Genomic DNA, 5,930 nt, shown 5'->3' on the forward strand with positions numbered 1-5,930 from the left:
GCGATGGTGGTATAGTGGTGAGCATAGCTACCTTCCAAGCAGTTGACCTGGGTTCGATTCCCGGCCATCGCAGATGTTTTAATCTTAAATGTTTGTTGATGAAAGGAAAACTTGACTGATCCCATCGTGTGTCTTAGATTGATCACTACATGCATTATGCCAAACACATTCAAAGTATACTTTCTCTGATGTTTCAGTAGTCCTGCAATACAGAAATAAGCTCAAGATTAATTCATTTAAATCTTCAGATTGAGGATTGTGTGAACAATATAGTACAGTGAGAGCGTCCTTCTCCTTTATTACAATCACTTAGACAGCTTACAACTCTGAACAGTTGGCATGGTGGGCTCAATAAAAACGACAATTTTTAGCATGAATTAATACATGTAAATTATGACATATTCATAACTAAATAATTATGAACCATTTCCAGCTTTTTCCTAACAACACATTGTAACATTGGGCAGAACAGGTGTACTTTTTTCCCTTTCCTTTCCCCCTCGCCCCCATATAATCAATCCTCCAGTATGCTACATAGTTTCTGCATAGTTGCCTCGGCAATGATGCTATTAGGCTGACGATATGTAAGTTTGGATGGGTGATTGCTGAATGTAGCTGAATTTCGGTACATGTGACAATAAAGGCAATCCATTCCATTCCATTCCGAGGCCTGATGCCAACTTGCTGATTTGAATCAGATGTGCAGGAGCAGGCAGACCTTCAGGATAGGTGGCCCAAGAGGAATGCTTTCTACACCCCATGCAATAGGTTACTGGTCACAATAAAATGCCCATGGCTGTGTGGGTTTTTTTTGGTTTTGTGATTTTCAGACAAAAATGTTTCTTCTTCATTCAGGATTCCATAATGATATGGTAATTCTGCACTGGTATCCATGTTGCAAAAAGATAACCATGCACTCCCACTGGGCAGGATATAAACAAACACTGCTGGTTGGCTGGATCACAGTGCAAATGCAGCCAGTGCCTGCGCTCCTAAAAGTATGAAGATGTGTATTTGTTCATTCCATCCACTATCATCCATATTCTCATGAGATCTTCACATGACCTGTTTCTTTGGGTCCTTTTTTTCACACAACCTGTAACACACACACACACACACACACACACACACACACACACACACACACACACACACACACACACACACACACACACACACACACACATATACACAGATTTTACAAAGCTAAACATAGCTAAACATATATACATGTACACACACATCTACAGTATATGTATGGGCAGGCTTATCCACAACCAAAGAAGTATGTTGTGCTGACCAGGCTTTGAGCTTTAGTTATTGTTAATACATTCATTTATTAGGGCGGCCCTAATAAACCCACTAGGAGAAGTGGAATCAGAGGCATACGTAGGATAAGGATGTGGATCGAGTTTTTTGAGAGAGTTGACAAATGTATGTAGAGAGAATTTGGAAAAGGGAAGTAGAGTAAGTAATCTGAGTTATATTTCAAATCATCCAATAGGATGATAACATTTTCCCCATATTCATGTATTTAAAGTGAATCTAGTCTAATTAAAATAAGATACAGATAATATAATGTGGAGAACTTCCGTTCAGATATTTCAAAGATCTAAATGAACACTGTTCACCTGCATGAGCTACACAAGACTACACAAAAAAATGTGTTGGACTTCATTTTAAATATTAACTTTTCATTTAGTTTTATTCAAGTATCCAGGACTAATTCAGCCTGACTGAGGCTTGTGTCTCGTCAGAGTTTCAGGTAACTGTAACACTGCCTCACTCTGGGGTTGCCACAATATGGACTCTGGACGTCCACTAGAGGACTACAGGACAACAACAACAACAACAAACAACGGGGCACAGGTTGTGCCGTTTCAGATGAGACTGACTCCATGAAGTTTCTATTTATATTCATTCTTGATTCAGTTATTTTATTTTTTATTATCAACGTCTGCTTGAGGAACATCTACATGTCTTTTGGTTGTTGATCTTTTTACACATTTTTTGTAAACTTGCAGTTGTTAAACAGCATTGTGTCGTCTCTGCTGGATTCTATGGATGAATGTTTCATGCAATTAATTGAGATGAATTAATTAAAAAGCTTGTAATTACTTATATTAATATTTTTAATCAAATCCTGTCGTGGGTTATTTTTTATTAATGGTGGGTGTTAATCCTCAACAGGGGTCCGTCACTTTATTGTGGTGGAGAGATTTGCGTGTCCCTGTGACCCTGGGAGCTGTGTTGTCTGGAGATTTACTGTATGTTCCTGGTAGGGTCCCAAGGTAAATTGATCCCAGCTGAGGGGCCAGACAAAGAACTGTATAAATTTCTCTCCATGGAATATAATGGGAGAATCGAGAGGACCCTGTCCAGCCTGCATCATTTGCAAAAAACACCATCACCTGTAAAAGCAAGGATGCTCCAAGTGTCGGGCTTCTCCAATCAATCAATCAATCAATCAATCAATCAATCAATCAATCAATCAATCAATCAATGCTAAGGGTACAAGAGGTCCTGGGTTCAATTCCCACACAGAACCGTGTTTCTAAGTGGAGTCCAGGGTTTTTGACATGGTCTGATCAAGACAAGTGAATTAAATGAGACAGCAAACTTCTTCAGTAAAACACTATTGGCTATGACAACGTTGCCTAATCCCAGTGAAAAATCCTGACTTATTGCAACACAGCTGCCTACTCCTCTGTATATGTTGAGTGACATGACTCTGTGTGACCAGGTGTTGGATGGCAGGGACACAACGACATTTTTTTTCTCAGAGGGACTTTATTTCCCAACCATCTGATGGCATTAATGTAGGAGCTGAGTTTTTTTTTTTTAACAAAATCTAAACAACAGTCAGGTTTCTTTTCCTAACAACGGAAAATACAAAATAAAATACACATATAAACACATTCCTTGAAAATGTATGACATATTGTCCACGTAAACTTACTTCTCACTCCAGCATGCAGCCCGTCAGCCCAGACACACACACACACAAAGTGCAACCTCTCCCCTCTAAAGTTCGACAGACATAACATCGTCGTTTTTACTTGTTAAAAATACGCATGATATTGTGTTGTCTTCCATTGCAAAATGCCACTCACACTGCACAGGTGTTAAAGGGTTCTACCATGTGTCAGGCATGCATGCTGCTCCGCACTGGTGTGGAAAAGACCTTATGTCCCACTACCACAGCTCTCCTGAGTACAAAATCATATGCGAGGGCGCTCTCGCTGGAGATCTGCTGTAGAGCTCCTCTTAAAGTGAAACACCCCAACATGGTACATTTAACATATATAAAACATATGACATGGCAAAATATACAAAATAACACGGCATCAGAACAAAATGGATATTTAAACAAAACAAAAACAAAACACAGATAAATCAACACAATCTGGAAGACGAGACCATTCATTGTGGCCTGCATGAGACGAGGAAAGGTTGCAGGCACATTACACAACCCAAACGGCATTCTTAGGTATTCATACAGTCTGAAGGGTGTGGTAAATGCAATTTTGCTCCTGTCTTTCTCAAGTACCGCGACCTGATGGTATCTGCTTGCAAGATCAATTGTAGAGAAGAATTGTGCGCCACTCAGGGCATCCAGACTTCCATCATTGCGTGGGAGTGGGAACGCGTCATGCCTGGTTTTCGAGTTCAGCCTTCTGTAGTGCACACACAGTCTTTGACTTCCATCAGACGCATTAGAACGAATGAGGAAGCATATGAGCTCAAACTCTCCTGAATCACTCCTTTTTTTAGCAATTTGGAAACGTGCTCCTTAACTTCAGTGTATTGATTAGGTGGTATACGTCAGTAGGGCTGGTGGACGGGTGTCTCATCTACCACAGGGATTTCATGTTTCACCAGATCAGTGTACCCCACTCTTTGCTGTGGGCTGCAAATACGTCTGCATAATTCATCACAAGCACTCTTAGCTCTACTTGCTGTTCTGGTGTGCCTCCCAGGTGTAATCTGTCCACTAAACTCAGTATGTCACTGACAGGTGTTTGACTGTCTTTCCGGTTCATAGTCACTTCTTCGTGATCAGCGGAAATTTGCTGGAACTTCACTTCATAGGGGTCATCCTCGATACACTGACACTGGCTGGTGAATCCTAGCCCAGTCTTAGGGGGCAACCACACATCTTCCTGCGAGAGGTTGAGTACTCGGACTGGAAACTCGGCTGTTAGACGACACAGCAGTTGGGACAAGTATCAACCCACCAGGCAGTGGAGTATTCCCAGGTTCTAGCAGCATGCTGAGGTTACCACTCAGCTGCCCCCCAAGTCCTCTATCATAGACTGTGGCACTGGATTACGCAGGGACATGTACTCTGTGTTTGTTAGCTACACTTGCAGAGAATACCCATTTTCCACGCTTGGCCTCCTGTACTCGCTGGAAGGCCTCTCTCCAGCCACATTCCAACTCAGCACCTAAAGCTGTGTCAAAATCTGAGCGTACTAACCGTCTGCACTGCTTGACAATGTTCATCCCAATAATCCCAGGTAGAGAGGAATCTGCCTCCACAGTGTTGTCCTCTTCGGTTATAAGGAAACCACATCTCGGGATGGCGGGTCCCATTATTTGCATGTCAAGCTCCACATAGCCTAAGTAGGGTAGTGGTAACTTGTTGGCTGCTGTTTAAGCCATTTTGCTGTGCAGTACAAATCTTCATCCTCTCCATGGAGGTGATCTCTGAAAAAGCTTTCTGTCAAAGTGCTTACATTACTTCCAGAGTCTAGTAAGCATTTAAGGGGGACACCGCCGATCTGGACGTCGACCTCAGAGCACTCGCCGACAGCACATTCCAGAAAAAGCTCTTTGGTTAGTGTGTTCTGTGAGCCTTGTGCCTTGCCTCGCATTGCCCGGCTCATAGCAATGGTGAATGTCTGTTTCCCTTTACCGCAGGAGTAGTAGTAGTAGGCTGATTTCCTGGCTTACAAGGTGTAGTGCATTGTCTACCCCTGTGCCCGACCCCTTCACACTGTAGAAAGATCGGCTGACCATCATCAGTATACCTGGGCTGGGCTTTGGTTCTACCTGCTCTTTTACCCTGGGAACTGCAATTTTGCACTGTCAGTTCACGGACTGCATTTGTTAGTTGACCGATAGCCTTGCCCTGTTGAGTAATTATTTAAACCACCTCTTGCAGAGTCACTGAGAATTCCGTCGGTAAATTACTGGTCGCATTTACCTTATCCGAGACTTCTGATGGGCTGCTGCTTGCTAGATCTCTGTTTCTCGCTACGTTAGTGCTGCGTAGACAGTCTTCCAGAGCCCACATAATAGCCCTTCCTGTACATCAAAGAGATTAGACTCCGGTTTCTCTCTGATAAGTCTACGTAATTCATACTATATCAGGATCAGAATCAGAATCAGAAAGTCTTTGTGCTAGGCACGACGAAATTAGGATTGCAGTTCCCGGCATAGACAGAGGGGAGAGGCACAAACAGTTCATGTCCTGGGTGGTTGGGGTCTGCGGCTATACGGCCGGCCCTCCTGTGAACCCGGCTGTCGTACAGTGAGTCCAACTGTGGGAGAGGACTTCCCACAATCCCCTGCGCTGTCTTGACCACCCGTGCTAGATCTTTGCTGTCTTGTGCAGTGCAGCTCCCGTACAACACCGTGGCACTCTGACAGAGGATGGTCTCTGTTGTGGCCCTGTAGAAGTTCAAAAGAAGCTGAGGGGAGAGTCCAGTCCTTTTGAGTTTCCTGAGGAAGAAGAGCCTTTGTTGGGCCTTCTTCACTAGGTGGGATGTGTGCGTCGACCAAGTGAGGTCAGATGTAATGTGGATGCCCAGGAACTTGATGTCATCCACCCACTCTAGCCCTTCCCCATGAATGAGGAGAGGAGTGTGTTCCATCCTCCTGCCTCTTCTGAAGTCCACAATGACCTCCTTGGTCTTGCTAGTGTTC

At 43.5% G+C, this 5,930-nt stretch overlaps 1 non-coding gene across 1 annotated transcript; it reads left to right on the forward strand.

The window, feature by feature from the left end:
• Nucleotides 1-72, forward strand: TRNAG-UCC (transfer RNA glycine (anticodon UCC)). Its single transcript has one exon. It is a non-coding gene; the product is annotated as a tRNA-Gly (tRNA).
• The last annotated feature ends 5,858 nt before the right edge of the window (nt 73-5,930 follow it).

The sequence above is a fragment of the Lampetra planeri genome, unplaced genomic scaffold (genome assembly GCF_965212315.1).
Source record: "Lampetra planeri unplaced genomic scaffold, kcLamPlan1.2.h2 scaffold_617, whole genome shotgun sequence".
NCBI classification, from domain to species: domain Eukaryota; kingdom Metazoa; phylum Chordata; class Hyperoartia; order Petromyzontiformes; family Petromyzontidae; genus Lampetra; species Lampetra planeri.